Below are 18,802 nucleotides of genomic sequence, written 5' to 3'. Positions count from 1 at the left end.
TAGGAAATTAAAAAATTCTTAGAGGTAAATGAGAACAGAGACACAACATATTAAAATCTCTGGGACACTATAAATGCAGTACTAAGAGGAAAGTTCACTGACTGCATGAAGTTCATATTTTAATTTATATATAACAGCTGACTGCATTTCAACTCTTATTACATATACAGAGCTCAATTTTTCATATTTGTGGTTGTATACATACTATACTCACACCAATTTGTGTCCTCATATATGTTTTTTGGTGGAGTTCATTTTTTAAAGAAAGAAAAATTCAACAAATAGATGACCTAGCCTTACATCTAAAAGCAAAAAAAAAAAAAAAAAGAAGAAGAAGAACAACTCAACACCAAAAGCAGTAGAAGGCAGGGACTACTCAAAATTTATAATAAAATTGAAAAAAAAAGAAACAATTGAAAAAATTCACAGAACAAAAATTTGGTTCTTTAAAAAAATAAATAAAAATGACAGACCCTTAGCCATGTTGACAAAGAGAAGGAGAGAGAAAACTTAAATCACTAATGTATGTGATGAAAAAGGAAATGTCACAACAGACACTACAGAAATACAAAAGAAAATTAGAAATTATTTTGCAAACCTGTACTCCAATAAAATAGAAAGTAGTGAAGGCATCAACAAATTTTTATTGTCATATAATTTGCCCAAATTCAATTATGATGATAATACACAATTTAAACATATCAATTTCCAGTGACAAAATACCAGATGCCATCAAAACAGGACAAGACAGATACATAGCAGAGTTCTACAAAACCTTTAAGAAGAATTAATACCAATAATCTCTAATTTATTTCAGGAAATAGGAAAAGAGGCAGCACTTCCAAACTCATTCTAGGAGGCCACTATCACTGGGATTCCAAAATCAGGCAAATGTACATCAAGAAAACAAAATTTCAGACCAATATCTCTAATGAACATAAATGAAATAAATTCTCAAAAAAATAAAACCCTGGAAAATAGAATACAAAAACATATCAAAAAGATCACGCACCATAATCAAGTGGAATTCACCCCAGGGATGCAAGGTTGGTTCAACATCTGGAAATCAATAAATATAATTTATCACAACAATAGATTTAAAGATAAGAATCATAATATGATCATCTCAATAGATGCAGAAAATGCATTCAACAAAATACAATACCCTTTCATGTTCAAAACAATAGAAAAATTAGGGATAACAGGAACATATCTCAACATCATAAAGGTTATCTATAATTAGCCCCAGGTCAAAATCATTCTAAATGGCGAAAAACTGTAGGCACTCCCTCTAAAAGCTGGAACAAGACATAGATGCCCTCTTTAACCACTTCTACTTAACATAGTTCTTGAAACATTTACCAAAGCAGTTAGATGAAATAAATTAAAAGGATACACATTAGAAAAGAAGAACTCAAATTAGGACTATTTGCTAATGATATGATTGTATACCTAGAAGACCCAAAAAGTTTTACCAGAAACATTCTAGAATTAGTAAATGCATTTGGAAAAGTAGCAGGATATAAAATTAACACCCATAAATCAAAGGCATTTCTGTATATTAGTGACAAATCCCCTGAGAGGGAAGTGAGGAAAACTACCCTATTTACAATAGACTCAAAAAAAAAAAAAAAGAAACAACAGCAACAACAAAACTTGGGAATCAACTTAACGAAAGAGGTGAAAAATGAATAGAATGAAAATTACAGAACTGTACAGAAAGAAATCAAAGAAGACCCTAGAAGATGGAAGAATCCACCTTTCTCTTGGATAGGCAGAATTAATGTTATCAAAATGACCAAACTACACTAAAGCACTATATAGATTTAATGCAATTCTGATCAAAATCCCAAAGGTATTACTCATAGAAATAGAAAAAGCAATCATGAAATTAATCTGGAAAAATAAGAGATTCAGAATTGCTAAAGGAATTCTTAGCAGGAAGAGTAAAACAAGTGGCAACTCTATATCAGAACTTAAACTATACTACAGAGGAATTTTAACAAAAAACATGGTATTGGCACCAAAACAGATTATTAGACCAATGGCACAGAATAGAGGACACAGAGACTAACCCACAAAATTACAATTATCTTATATTAGACAAATGTGCCAAAAACATGCACTGGAGAAAAGATAGCCTCTTCAACAAATGATGCTGGGAAAACTGGAAATACATATGAAACAAAATAAAATTAAACCCCTATCTCTCACCATGCACAAAACTCAAATTAAAGTGAATCGAGGGCCTAGTAATTAAACCAGAGACACTGCACCTATCAGAAGAAAAAGTAGGGCCAAATATCCATAGTAACAGATTAGGCCCCAACTTCCTTAATAAAACTCATATAGCATAAGAATTAAAATCAAGAATCAATAAATGGGATGAATCCACACTAAAAAGTTTTTTCTCAGCAAAAGAAACAATCTTGAGGTAAATAAAGAGCCTATATCCTGGGAGCAAATCTTTACTGCTCACACATCAGATAGAGCACTAATCTGTAGGGTATATAAATAACTCAAAAAGGTAAACACACACAAAAAAACAAATAACCCAATTAACAGATGGGCCAAAGACCTGAACAGACACTTCTCTGAAGAGGATATTCAATCAATCAACAAATATATGAAAAAATGTTTATCATCTCTAACAGTCAGAGAAATGCAATTAGAGAAATGCAAATCAAAACTAAGATTTCATCTTACACTAGTCAGAATTGCAACTATTAAGAATACAAACAAATGGCATAATTCATTTTTCTTTATGACAGAATAAAAGTCCATTGTGTACATACACCATATTTTCCTTATTCACCTTTGAACAAGAATTACCTAAGCTGGTTCCATAGTTTGATATTGTGAATTGTGCTGCTATGTTCATGGGTATGCATGTATTGCTATAGTACTCTGACTTAAATTCTTTAGGATAAATGCCAAGGAGTGGTATAGCTGAATCATGTGGTGTTTCCATGCCAATTCCTTTGAGGAACTTTGGTATTGATTTCCAGAGTGGTTGTACTAATTTATATTCCCACCAACAGGATAAAAATATTCCTTTTTCTCCCTATCATTTCTAGCACTTAATATTATTATTTGTATTCTTAATAAGTGCCATTTTGACTGATGTAGATGAAATTTCACTGTAGTTTCAATTTGCCATTCTGACTGGTTTGAGATTGTTTCATTGTAGTTTTGATTTGCAGTTCCCTAATTACTAAAGATTTTGAACATTATTTCATATTTTTTTGTCATTTGTATTTTTTCTTTTGAAAGTGTCTGTTTAATTTATTTGTCCATTTATTAATTGTAGTATTTCTTTCTTTGGTGTTAAGATTTTGAGTTGAGTTCTTTTTTTTATTATTGGTTGTTCAAAACATTACAAAGCTCTTGACGTATCATATTTTATACATTTGATTCAAGTGGGTTATGAACTCCCATTTTTACCCTATATACAGATTGCAGAATCACATCGGTTACACATCCATGTTTTTACATATTGCCATACTAGTGACTGTTGTATTCTGCTACTTTTCCTATCCTCTACTATCCCCCCCTCCTCTCCCCTCCCATCTTCTCTCTCTACCCCATCTATTGTACTTCATTTCTCTCACAATGGACTTTTTTTTCTGTCATAAAGAAAAAATGAATTATGTCATTTGTAGGAAAATGGATGGAACTTGAGACCATTATGTTATGTGAAATAATCAAAACTTGGAAGGTTAAGGGCCATATGTTTTGTCTCATTTGTGGAAGTTAGAGAGGAAAAAAGAAAAGAATAGAGGAAAAGGAATAAGGGGAAAGGAGAAAGGAATTAGGGAGAAATTGCTAGTGAGGAATATTGACCAATGTTATATTGTGTTATATTGTGTGCACATTTGAATATGTAACAAAACATTTTATTATGTACTACTATAATGCACCAATAAAGAAAAATGTGGACAAAAAAAGAATAGAAACAACAACAAGTGTTGGTGAGGATGTGGGAGAAAATGTAAACTCATATATTTTTGGTGGTACTGCGAATTGGTGCAGCCAATACTGAAAGCAGTATGGAGATTCCTAGAAAAACTGAGAATGAAACCAACATTGACCCAGCTATCCCTGTCCTCATTCTATACACAAGGCCTTTAAAACAGCATACTATAGGACACAGCCACATCAATGTTTTATATTAGCACAATTCACAATAGTTGTGGAACCAATCTAGATGCCTTTCAGTAGATGAATAGATGAAAAAAAAATGTGGCATATATACAGAATGGAAAATTACTCAGCAATAAAGGAGAATAAAATCATTACATTTGCAGGTAAATGGATGGAGTTGGAGAAGAAAATGCTAAGTGAAGTTAGCCAATCCCCCAAAAAACAAATGCCAAATATTTTCTCTAATATAAGGACACTGATTCACAGTGGGGTAGGGAGAAAAAGCATGGGAGGAATAAACAAATTCTAGATAGAGCAGAGGGGTGCGGGGAGAATGGAGGGAAAGGGGGTTAGAAATGATGGCGGAATGTGATGAACATCATTATCCAAAGTACATGTATGAAGACACAAATTGGTGTGAATATACTTTATATACAAGCAGAAATATGAAAAAGTGTGCTCTATATGTGTAATATGAATTCTAATGCATTCTGCTGTCATATATTTTAAAAATCAATTTAAAAATGAAAAGAAAATATGTTCCTCTTCAGGCACAGTAAATTTCATAAAATATTTATTGTAATTCAATTACAATACAATTTTTTTTTTGCTTTGTTTCCCCTCAATTAAAACAGCTCAAGTAAAATCATATATATATATATATATATATATATATATATAGAGAGAGAGAGAGAGAGAGAGAGAGAGAGAGATGACTACTTTGAGACTATCAGATCTATTAGTATTTAAGAATTGAGAAAAATACTAGTTTTTATAAAAGAACAGCAATTTCACTCTCTATCAGCAATATCATGTGTACATAAACATGTGTAAATGCAAAGTTTGTCCTTATCATAAAAAATGCAATGTAATTGTGTTTTCTTTCATATTTATCACAGATTTGAAAATCTATATATCCACATTACTTATTAATTCATGACATTGTGAAATACTAAAGAGTAAATAAGTCCAGTATAGCAAAGGAATGAGAAAGAAAAAGATAGTAAATTAATACATATAGCAATCTCACCCAGAGCAGTCTTATCATCTGCTAAGTAATTAATTTTGTCTCTTTGTTTTCAAAGAGCATATCCTACATTACAAAATTATATTTGAAAATATGGTTTTAACTCTTGACTTGTTATTTATCTTGCTCTGAGGGATTAAACCCAGGACCTCCTCTGGTAGGCTGCACTATGTACCAAGTCCAGAACCATGGTTTTATTATACCCTGAACATTTTAAAACATGACTGGTACAATAATTTGTAGGGCATTTTAAAAAAATAAGTGTTTCCCAAGAAAATTGACCCAGAAAAGAAAGCTATTGAAACCCTTTAAATGAAAGAATTAAAATGGATGTACAGTTACCTAGTTTTCTTTCTTTTTCTTTTTTTTTTTTTTTTTGTGAACTAGCACATAACAAAAATCCTTTTCTGGATATTGGTATATGACAAAATACTTCCTATAAATTTTTCCACCTTTAAATTTTAAATTTGTCATGACTTGCCAAAAATCTATTTAGTTTGAAGGTTTTTTTTTTTTTTAGATTTTAGACTCCTAGAACCACATTATATATGATACATAGATTCATGTGTCTATAGAGTCTTATTGGATATTATTAATTTTTAATTTTGTAATTTTATAAGTTGTACTTACTTATCTGCTTACACACAATCTTAAGTGACAAAAACATAATTTGATTTCAAGTATTTCTGACATGTCATTTTTTACCTACTATCTTCAAATATTGTGAGGGAAGTGAGTTTTTCATAAAACTTGAAGCACAATTTTGAAAGTTATGAAATGAATTTTGAACCATATTGGCTAGGTATATTTGTCAAGATTCTCCAGAGAAAGTAAATCAATAGGATATATACAAAACAAGGTTCATTTTATGAAAGTAGTTTATATGATTATGGAGGCTGAGAAGTCTTGTGACTGTCACCGTCTGTTTGCAAACTAAAGATATGAAAAAATTGGTGCTGTTGTTGCAGTCTATTTGAAAAGGCCTGAAAAGAGAATAGATACAAGATCAAGTTCAAAGGCCTGAGAACTGGGAACATATTGCAATAAGTCTTATGTAAGGGTAGGATGATACTGACAGCCTAGCTCAGTCAGTCAGGCACACAAAAAAGAGAGAACTCTCTTTTCCTCCATTTTCCTATATTCAAAGCAAAATGGATTGTATGATGTCCATCCTCACTCAGGAAGCAACCTTCTTTACTCAGTTCCCCAAATCAGATGCTATTCTCTTCTCAGAAACACCCTCTCAGATACAACTAGAAATGATGTTTGACCTATTATCTGTGCACCTTGTGACCCAGTAAATTTGATACCTAAAATTAACCATCATCCAGGATTAAAGTTTTGCCTCTGCTACTTTTTATTTATGCATATTAGGCAGATGAATGTAATGAAATAAGGAAACGTTTCTTAACTTCTTTGCATTTGCATTTGTAAAATGTAAAATGAAGATAAATAATAAAGTAACCGACTACATAGTTGTTGTAGAGATGATTTAATACTTAATAATTTAAACTGCTGAATTACACAGAGAAAGTCTTATACAATTATAATTTGAAAAACTCTTTTAACACATTTTCCTGATAAACTGGTGAAAAATATATATTAAGAAATTAAAGTCTCTGAAAATAATATTAAACTATAAAATCTTTATTCAAGAAAATATACTGCAATTTGGTAAGGACAGTGAGAATCTGTGCTATTTGAACTGAAAACTTCCCTTCCTCCCTCTTCCCACTTAGTGAGAAAACATAACTCCATATTGGTGCATCCAATAACAAAGAAATTATTCTCCCAGATCTCAGTCAAAATGTCAACAGTTCTCATTCTTGTCCCAACTATCTGATGTTTTAACTATACATAAAAAGACTAAGGATTATGGTGAAAATATAAAAAGTGAATAATAGAAAAAAAATAGATGAAGTTTTAAAATGTGATTTTTCAAAACAAAATCAACATATTTACAAGTATTTATCTAGATTAAACCAAAAAATGAGAAATGCTTAAATATTAAAAGAACAATTTAAAAAGAAGCATTACTGCCAAACATAGAGAAATAATAATATAATCAGCAGTATGAATTGTTGTATGCTTCTAATTAGATATACAACATGAAATGGTCATATTTCTAAAAAATAAATAAACAATCAAAATTAAATGAAGTAGAAATAGAGAATATGAATATATTCCTAACAAGTAAATAAATTGAGTTCTTAAACAAAAACAAACAAAAGCAGAAAGTCTAAGCCCATATGTCTTCCTGCTCAACTCTTTCAAATATTTAGAAGACATATGCCATAAACTGTTCAACAACATAGAAAGGAAAGAACATATTACAAATTATTTTATGAAGTAATAATTATACTAATAAAAAGACATCACTGTTAATTAAAACTATAGACCAATATTTCTTATGAATATTCTATCAGTCACTTTTCTATTACTATCACAAATCACCTGAGATAATCTATTTACAAAAAGAAAAGGTTTATTTTAGCTCACAGATTTGAAGATTTAAGTCCATGATCAATTGTTCCCAACTGCTTTGGGCCCTACCGTGGCACAATATATTGTGGTGGTAGCTTATGATAGAAAAAGCCTGTTGAGCTGATGTCCATATAACCTCCATCTAGTTTGTACCTCTTATAGGTTCCAACACACTCTCATTATAGGCTGGGGACCTAGAATTTAATACATGAATCTTTTAGGGACACATCCACAATATAGCAAATATGGATGCCAAAATACTCAATAAAACACTAGCAAACAAAATTCAGTAACACAAAATGAATTATATACTACTATAAAGTGGGATTCATGATAGGAATGCAAGAGTGGTTCAAAAGTCAAAAAGAAACTGATTCAACATAGCATGTGAATAGAATAAAAAGGAAAGTTATGTTATCATCTTAATAGATCAGAAAAAAATGACAAAATCCAGTGAGATTTCAATCAAATAAAAGCATTCAACACTCTAGGAATAGAAGATAATTTTCTCAAACTGTTAAAAGTCATGTAAAAATGCCTATAATGAATCAATCTTAATAATAAAAATCTAGATACTTTTCCTCTAATATCAGGAACAAGATAAGAATGTCAATACAACTGTAACTTGACATTTTAATGGCAATTCTAGCTAGGAAATAAGTTTTTAAAAAGAAGTAAATTGCATGCATATTGGAAAATAAAACAAGAAAGTGATCTTTGTGGATAAAATGCTTTTATTTATAGAAATTCCCAAGGAATTCCCTAAAATGTTACAATTAGTATATAAGTCCAGCTAGGTAGTGAGATATAAATAAGTGTATAAAATCAATTCTATTTCTGTTCTCTTGCAATGAATAATCTGAAAGTAAACTTAAGAGAATAATTCCATTTAAAATTGCATAAAATAGTAAAATATTCATGAATAATATAGTAAAAATATAGTAATACAAAACATACACTCTGAAGTAAATTAAAGACAACTAGTATATAACAGCTACAATCATTTGTCAAAAGGTTTAATATTGTTAACATGAAAATATTTCACAAGTTGATCTATAAATTCAATGAAATCCTTATCAGAATTCCAGCTAATTTTTTTTAGAACCTGAAAAGTCAGTTATAAATTCATATAGAGTTATAAGTTATTCTGAAGAACCAAAGCCATCATGAAGAGGAGTACCAACATATAAGGAAAACTTTCAACATTTTAGAACTTACTACAAACCAAAGATAATCAAGACAGTTTAATATTGACACAAGAGCACATACATAGATCAATAGAAAAGAACTGGGAGTCTTCAAATAAATTCATGTCTGTATTAACAACACTGCCTAGACCTTTCATTTGAAAGAAAATTGTCTTTTCACCAAGTGGTGCTTGGACAAAAAAATAGCCCGAAGTCTAAACAATTTTGAAGCCTTACCACATTCACATGTGAATAACTCAAATTTGATCAAAGGGTTCAACATGAAAGCTAAATTATAAAATTCTAAAGAAAGCATAAGGATAAGTATGCATGATCTCCAAGTTTTGAAGAATCATGGATATGATACCCAAAGTACAGGCATAAATACTTTGGAATTCTTTAAAATTGAAAAAAAGAATGCTGTTAAAAATATGTTAAAATATTATATTTCATATAATATATGATTTTGTAACAAATACTCTAAACAACTTAATAATATAATAATAAATGATACAATTAAAAAATGGGCAAAGTATCTAAATAAAAATTTCCCAGATGTATACAAATTAGCCTTGTATACATGGAAAATGCTCAATATCTCCAATATTAGGGAAATGCAATTAAAAGTCACAAGTTACCATTTTACACCCATGTTGATGTTTAGAATAAAGAGGAAAGAAAGACAAAGACAAATACTGCAGAGATTGTGGAAAAAATAATTTCCTCATATATTGTTGATAAAAGTATAAAGGAGTGTTATCAGTTTTTGTTGATTTCTGAAACAATTATACATAGAGTTCCCTATGAGTCAGCAATTCCACTCTTAGGTATATACCTAAGCATTATGTTTGAACTAAAGAATACGTTTGAATATTATAGCAGCATTGCTCAAATTACCTAAAAGGTGGAAACAACTCCAATATGCACAAAAATGAATGGATAATGAAACCCATTATTTTGTATCAGTTAAATGCACTAATAAAATGAATGAATAAATACAATATAATACACCCACACAAAGTAGTAACTGTTCATAAAAAGGAATGAACCATTGAGACATCTTAAAACATTGATGGGGTATGAAAATATACCTGTCACACATATACACATATACACACAAAGTACATAGTTTACCTTGTATCAATAAATAGGCAAATCTATATAGACAGAAAGTAGATCAGTAGTTCCTTGGGAAGGAGGGACAAAATGGGATAATAAGAGAATGAAAAGAAAGGGAACAGGTTATATAAAAAAGTTCTAAATTTGAAGGCAGTAATGGTGGCATATACCTGTGCATAAGCTAAGAAAAATAACTGGATACTCTAAACAGGTAAATTTTATGGTATGTAAATTTTATCTTAAATAAAGTTGTTTAGAAAATAAAACCACTTGACTGGCTAGTAAAGCATTATACAAACATTAGCTGCTATTATTTTTGGTTCTTGAGATGTAGCACTTGACACAAACCATTAAATCCTATATTCAATGCCCTTTGAGTTAAAATCATATTCTGAAACTGAAAGTCCTTTGGGGCTTTGCCTGTTCAGTGGTGTCTATCAGAAAAACAAATTGAGTACAGTATATAACAAACAAAATTGAAAGTTTGGTTCTTCTGGAAGTACATAGGTAACTGTGGCTGAATAAAGCAATATGATATGCATAGCCCTGATTTTTAAATAGTTAATGTGTTCACTTGATTATGCAATTTTATCAGTTGGAAAATAATTTCCAAATAGTCTGATTCATAAAACCATTACAGATTCTATATTTGTTTGAAAAGGTAGATTTCCATTGGGAAGTGGAATGCAAATACATATTCTAAAAATGTACTAACAGGAGAGACCAACCTGCTTTCTCTACCTGCCCTTCCAGTCATGGACTATCCATCCTGGTGAGGAAGTAATACTAAGTGAATTGGGAGAATAATTTGGATTTATTCATAAGCTAAAACTGCCTGGGTAAAGTGGCAATTTTTGATCACAGACAGTTTGAAATATATATTTTTTATTTCAAAATTAGATACTTCTTGAAACTATACAAAGGTATTTTCCAGATATTTGGTGAATTACAAACAAGGTGTAGCTGATCTATTTGGAAACAAATCACAGTAATTTCAGTATTTACACTGAAATTGCTGGGTCACTGCATATCAGTGTTTTTTTAAAACATGATTGCATTTCTGTATAGGTGTGAGAAAAAAGAATATAAAGAAGAAAAGTAGAAAGAAAAGTAATTACTATACCATGACCAAAGTCTTTGCCAGAATGGCTGTCATTGGACTGACTACAATGTAGTGCTGTTTTGTTTGTCTTCTTTTCCATTTACTCGTTCATTTTCTAGTCCATAAACCAAAAATTTAAATTCTTTTAAAAATAATACTTCATTCCCCTTACATTGTTTTTATTTTGTTCATTTACACTTTTGCCAATTTTCTCTAAATGGATGCGCTAAATCCATGTCTTAGTTTCTGTTCCATTCACATTGCCTTTTCTTCTTATACTTATATTGTGGACGGTGAATGATCTTGCAGTCATTAAAATTCACACGTGCAATTCTCACAAATCATATATTTCTACTTATAATTTTTACTCTTTCTAAGCCTTAAAACATTTTCTCACCCACAATCTCTTTCTCTCTTGTAATATTTTCCCTGACCTTTCCAATTTTATTATGTCTCTGCATACATTCTTCATCTTGGTACCAGTGATCCAACCCAGGGACACTTAACCAGTGAGTCACATCACCAGCCTTTTTTATGTTTTACTTTGAGACAGGATCTTACTAAGTTGCTTAGGGCCTTGCTAAATTGCTGAGGCTAACATTGAACCTGCAGTCCTCCTGCAATAGTCTCCAATGCCACTGGGATTATAGGCATGCGCCACCATGCCTGGTTCATACATTCATTTTGATTTTTTATAACTTTTTAATTTTTAACACATTTAGATTGTCAATTTTCTTAATATTTCATTAAATACAGAATATTCTATAACAAATGCCTGACTAAATTCAAATTCTTCTTTTATACAGGGATTTTGAGATTTGATGAAAGAAATCATAAAGTTAAATTGAGAGAAAAGTCAATTTGATAGAAATATTTTGATTGATCTGAATCCTAGTAAAAATTTAAAGCATTTTTGTTTTTAAATTATGTGTACAACCGAACCTCATATTGTCTTTTTATTCTTAACCACCATACTGATTGTTTAACAGATACATTTAACTACCAAAGGTATTCATTCATTTATACTAAATAAAACAAAAATATTTTTGATAGGAAATTAGCATACATTTGAGAATTTCCTAGTTAGTATGAATAATAAAACATATAGTTCTTTTTTATCTTCCCTCCATTAATGTATAATAAATCAGAGTATAAGCAAGCTGATAAGAAAAATCAGATATGATTAAATTCTGTTTATTGGATGGATAATAAATTATTGAACTTATTTATTAAACTAATCTTTTTATAAAAAGAAGCATGTGATTTTTGGAAGTTTAAGGGAAAAAATCAGGCAATTTCTGTTAAATAAATAGCAGCAATGAATATTCATTGGTATCCAGATCTTCTGAAAAGTAAGAATATTATCAAACTTGCAACTCTTCAGATTAGGTTAAAAGTATCTGGGAGTTGACTAAAGGGGGCAATCTGAGCTTTAATAAAAACTGTAATGGATCTAAACTCATCAAATATGCTCATATTAGTTCATTTCTAATAATATTAAGAAAACAAAATCAAATTGGTTTCCTTCTGAGATAAGATGAAACTGATTCATTACTTGGAAAATATGATAAATAAGAAGAAAAAAAAAATCAAGGATTTTCTCCTTTCCCATGTCAACTGAATCACTGGGTGAGTAAATAATAAAAGAGTACCATATTCATATAATGTTACTCAAACTAAAAATGAAAAAAATAAACACATTACATTAATAAATAAAATTCCTAAGTTTGAATATCAGTGCCTGCTAATATCAAACAATTAAAACCAAACATATGTTATATATTACCAGATGAAAGAATAATATATCAACAATGGTCTTGTCAAACAAATCAAATCTCACCATGATCAAGGTTCTCATTTAGGTTGCAATTTTCATGAGCAACCGATGAAAGAAGAACATGTAGGTTTTCACAATGAGTTTATAACCTGCAAATTCCAGACTGAGGGGCATATTAAAACATAAAATAACTTAGGTTTGCCAATAACCTAATTATGCACTGCAAAGAGGGACTCTGACAAAATTTGTTGCATGTTCCAAATGGGCTGTTGATCTTCAAAGTCTCATAATTCTCCCTCTACACATTCCTTTTGGTAAGAGGGAATTCAACAATAATCTCCCTGAATGTAGCCAGGAAATTACCAGTGCAAGCCTGCACCTTGGCCATATCTCTATTCTCTCCTAAATCTCAGAGGTTCTTTAATTACAAAGTATGCTACTGAAACCAGTGTGAACTGTTACCAGAGGCATTTGGCCAGGAGGAGGGGTAAAGTACAGCTTCTCATTGTTCATGTGAAATAGTGGTGGGGTTCTAAATAAGATGGCAAAATTAGCAGTCAATTCTTTGGCCAAAAACCTGAGAGTTTTCTTTGTCTTTATTTTCCATATTGAAGAAAAGATGTACACAATTCACAGCTATAAGACCAAAAGGGAAGGACATTTTTCAAAATCTTTGTTATTAATGCAAATTGTGTACTGCTGGGAACCTCCTTATTATACTTATATCTTCCTTCCAGGCTTAATAAATATCATGGAATTGAGTGATGCCCATTACATCTCCCAATTGCTATCCTGCAGTTCTGGATTCCCTATAGTGTGTAGATATATGTCCCATGCATGCAACAACATACTCACCGGTCAGTCTGAAAAGAGAAGTGAAATGGGTTCCCACATTAGAACACTTCAAGTATATGGAGTTTGTCAACTGACTGACTGGCAAAATCTCCTCCTTTTTGTGTTCCCTTTTGTTTAAAAAGGGAATTTTATATAGATTTTTATATCAAAGGACCCCTCTATAGCTATCAAAGCTATTGGCTGGCAGTCTGGTTGTGTGACTATATGGTTGGAACATGTGTACAATTTATTGTAGTTTGTTAGAGTCTGTAAACAAGTCTGGATGGCGCCTGGCCAAATGCCAGAGGGAATGGTTTGTAAAGTAACAAAAGCGAGCCATTAAGTGTGGAGATTCCTGATTGGTTGACTGCTGTATCTAGTTTATGCTAATTAAGATAAGCTATACAAAATGTATAAATACCTCTGTTATCATACAATAAACGGCTTCCATTCCTGCTGCATCAACGTACACAAGTTATTTGTCACCCCCCAGATATTTTGCCCAGCCAGCCGGGCTGCGGCAGTAGTTGTGTTTTTGTTTAGAAGAAGGTTACTCTAAAGAGCATTAATGTACCTTAAAATAATGATGATTATAAGAACAAGCTGAAGTCCCCAAAACTGTTTATACATACAAGAGAGAATTCTTATCATCTGCTCAGAAATACAAGAAGACTTTTGGGGATAGCCATTCTCTATAGTTTATAATCAATTTACCAAGAACTGAGCTCCGAGTAGAAATTCAACATCATATACAGAGTAGAAATTACAGGAAAATGCAGGTTAAGAGGATTAAGGTGAGAACATATATGTCACTATTAATATGTGTTATTTATTAAACCAATAGTAGTTAAATAAAATTATGGGTACAGATAAAATTTAACATCTTTTGGAGTACTGAGACTTATCTCAAGCATCTTGCATAGATTTTGTGCATTTCTATTTAATTGCCCTTTTTTAAAGAAAAGGAGAAAAAGTAACAATTAGACTTCTCTGATATCTATGGCAGACAAAGAATATTTGGCAAGACAGAAGCAATCCTGATTTCTTTTTTTTTTCCATTGTTTTAATTAGTTATACATGACAGTAGAATGCACTTATATACTTTGATATATCATACATAGATGGGATGTAATTTCTCATTTTTTAAGTATACATATTTTAGAATCCTATTGGTCATTCAGTCACATATATACATAAAGTAATAATGTCTGTTTCATTCTCCTATTTTCTTATCCCCACATCCTGCTTGTCTAGCACTCCTGATTTCATGTTCATTTTTTTTTTCTGATACAAATAGAGAGTCAGTCCTAAATTCCATTCCAAAACTATATATATTATCCTTTTCCGTTTTAGTCAGAATTCTGAAGCATGGAAAAACAGTAATTTTAATCTTTAAAAATTTCATTCATTCCATTCCTTTATTATTGATCTTTTTCCAACTATATTATTCAATAGTAGACACAAATGAAAGATTTGTAGGAACAATTAACTTCCAAAAATATTTAAAAATATTATAGACACAGAAGCATATAATTTAAAATCATAGATAGAAAAGGGCTATAACTGATAGCAAACTATTGTAAAAGGATAATTACCTTCTTTGAGGAGGAGAAAGGCTTCAAAAACCAGTTGCCACTAAAGCCCACCCCCCCAACCACATACAAAATCAAGTGTCTTAGGTTTTTAGCTTCTGTTACTGATCAAACATTCATACAAAGGCAACTGGCTATAAGTCAACAAAATTCACCAGCCAATTGTAACAATTTCAGCATGGGATGGTTAGTTAGATAGGATTAATCTCCTCAAGCTATTTCTTAAACCAAAAACTGATTTTCATTCCAGGAATGATTATTTGTAATTAAGACTTTTTTGTGATTTGAATTCATAAAGGTATACAAATGAAAGGAGCATTAAGAGTTTTAGACAAAATAGTAATTATAAATAATTAAAAGTTTAATATGTAAAATGAGCACTTTGTCAACCTTGCAACAGGCATCCAACCATCTATCTTCTTACATCATTTTCTTATGATAGAGTGCCATTAGGAAAGGGATTGTAGATTGTCAGAAGATACCAGAAGCCTCAGGATAAGCAAATATAAATGACATACAGAAAGATACAGTGGTGTTTGTACTTGAAAAAAGAGCAGGTCATCAGAAAATATAATAGAAAACAAACTTCCAACATTGATGTTAAGGAAGAAACAAGATGATGTTCATTTTGGAAGCAGACTTGATTGAGAAGCAAAACAGGGTTAGAAAAAGTTATGATGAATAAATGAGTTTTGCAGCCTGGTTAGATTTACTGTAAGGACCAAGAAAGGCGACCTAGGTGCAAGATATAAACAATTACATTTTAGAAGCAACAATATTTGTTTAGTTATACTGGGAAGATATGCTTTGGAAATACAATATCATTTATTTTGATGAAGGACAAATTCAGGTGGAAAAATGTATTATTATTTGCAAAGTTTTCTCAGGGAGTTTAGAAACTGAAAAAAGCTCAGATCTATAGAAGGAATGAAGAGCTTTGTAATGAGAAAACATAAATACTCTTTCATTACTTACAAGTATTTAAAGAACAGTTGATTGACACAGCAAAAAAATTTAAAAGTTGAATATGGAATTTATAACTTTTAGAAGTAAACATCACACAAAGAATGTTGTAATATCCATAGCTACTACTATTTCTAGCTTAAAATAACAATAAAAGATACAAAAGGATATCCTCCAAATATCTAATTAATTAGAAAAAATTAAAAGAGGAAAGAGAAAAAAAAGAACACAGAACATAAGAGAAAAATAGGATGGTTTTTAATATGGTAGGAAAATATTTTTAAAGATTCTTTCAGCAGGCAAAGCATGCTTAGCTACAATAGTTACAGAAAAGTTCATTTTTATTTTCTCAAATGGATGATTGTCTGGGAAAAAAAGTATCATTCTTTCGTGGGATTTTGCATCTCAGATCAATATTTTAATTAAATAAAAATTTGTCCAAAAACTATTTGTTTTAAAGAGAGACAGAGAGAAAGAGAATCTTTTTTTTTCTTTTCTTTTTTTTTTTTTTTTTGTCGATGGACACAACACAATGCCTTTATTTATTTATTTATTTTATGTGGTGCTGAGAATTGAACCCAGGTCACACCGGTGTTAGGCAAGCGCTCTACTGGTGAGCCACAATCTCAGCCCCCAAAACTATTTCTTATTCAAGGACAAAGCTTAGTTATCTTCTCATTTTATAGCTGTGCAAACATCAGTCTTATAACAATCTCAAACTTCTTATGGAATAAGAATATTGAAACTTTTAACAAGAAGACTAGTGACTATCATATAATTAGAAAGATTTTCCTGTGTAATTTTCATAATTTCTTTTCTTCAGTTTTTTCATGTTCTATTTCACTGTACATTTTATTATAAAAATGCAGAACAACTGAATGAATTTTCTGTTGCTTTCTCATCTATATTTTTAATAGATGGTGCTTTACATTCTAGCATGTATTTTAAACTATTTATCTAAAATTATTGCATAAGGCTTTCACTGAGAAAACAAATTGACTACAAAGGCCAAGAGGAATTTTCGGAAGTACACTTCGCTATGAAAACATGAAAACAAAAACTGAGAAGAACAGCAGTTTTTATTTCCATCTAGTATATTTGAAATGAGCTAAGATAAGAAAAAGATTGTACCTCACCATTTAATTATGCTTTTTGGATTTTTCTGATCAAAACTTCATCTTGAAGAGTCACAGCTATAAGCAAAAATAGGCGGTGACTTCAATTACAAATAATGTTTTAAATACTGGATATTTCATAGGACAAATCAAAATAGCTCTAGTATCTGGGAAACAACCAATGGTTTTGTAAATGATTTATCTCAGGAAAGTAAACTAAGAAAAATTGAAGCAGTTTGCATTGCATTTCCACAGCAAGGACAGTATAGAGTGCCTTCATTCAAAGATGTTAACAGCCACTCTGTATTGCATTAACTCTCTACCTATGTATCCTAATTATTATTCAACAAACATCATGTTGCCCCACATCATTGAAACCTGAACTAGATAGTACCACATGAACATGTTAATGATGTGGGACCCCTCTGAATTGTCTGGGAAATTCTGCAGCCTTCTGGGACATCTTAGTATCACTTCTTCAAAATGAATAATCAACTGTTTTACCTTAATGCCTTGAAATGACAAGAACTTTATACAAGTCTCTTTGGAGTTTGGAATCCGCGTGTGTCATATTAGAGTTTTTTGGTGTATTCCATTCCTGTAATGACCATTAATACTTGGGTTATAAAAATGTACCTAGATCAGGAGAAAATTCTCCAGCTTTCCATGATACAAACAGAGCTTTCAGTTGGTTTGAATCCAAGTATGCTCAAAGGTGTATTGCAGGTAGGTATACTGTAGGTATTCTTTGGGAGATACTAATATAAGAAACATGGAGTAAGCCATGAAAGTTTGGGAATAAAGCAATATCTTCTTAGAAATTAGTATTTCATTACAATCAGATAGTAAATTTTGGTAAATCAAAATTCTTCCTGGAAGATTTGTAAATCACTTAAGTACTTATTTATAGATTATCAATTCTCTTATAAACAGCTAAGAATATAACTCCTGTATATGACTCCCTGAAGTGTGAGCTTGAAATTTTATCTTTTTGTCAGCTCATTTTCTATACTATTTGAACTCCAGCTTAAAACAAAAAAAATAAACAAATACCTCAAAATTCTCATTGTTCTTGTATATTCTAGTACTTTATTAGGAAAATAAACAAATGTTATGATTGTTACATAGTTCATCAGATTAAATCATGAAGACATTTTTTGTCATTATCTGATGTATCTGGAAAAAAAAAAGGTGAAATGGTTCCTAATAGAATTTTCTCAAAAGATTTAATCATATTATGGTTCAAGGTAATACTTAACATCAAAATATGTATAACTTCACTTTTAAAATATTAATTTATTTAAGTAATGTTAATAAACTATCTTTTGATATGAAATTTTTATCTCCAAAATGATAAAATTTGCTATCAAATAAAAATAGGATTTTTAGGAAGGGAATAAATAAATAAAGATAAATTCAAATATTTTCTCCAAAATACTTATCCCATCAATAAAAGTGG

The 18,802-nt window shown here is 30.7% G+C and overlaps 1 non-coding gene across 1 annotated transcript; it reads left to right on the top strand.

Moving 5' to 3' along the window:
- Nucleotides 1–18,451: 18,451 nt before the first annotated feature.
- On the top strand, nt 18,452–18,521 carry LOC143411927 (small nucleolar RNA SNORD77). The gene has a single exon (XR_013092929.1). It is a non-coding gene; the product is annotated as a small nucleolar RNA SNORD77 (small nucleolar RNA).
- Nucleotides 18,522–18,802: the final 281 nt, after the last annotated feature.

This window comes from Callospermophilus lateralis, chromosome 12, assembly GCF_048772815.1.
Source record: "Callospermophilus lateralis isolate mCalLat2 chromosome 12, mCalLat2.hap1, whole genome shotgun sequence".
NCBI classification, from domain to species: Eukaryota; Metazoa; Chordata; class Mammalia; order Rodentia; family Sciuridae; genus Callospermophilus; species Callospermophilus lateralis.
This window is presented reverse-complemented; position numbering and strand designations above follow the sequence as displayed.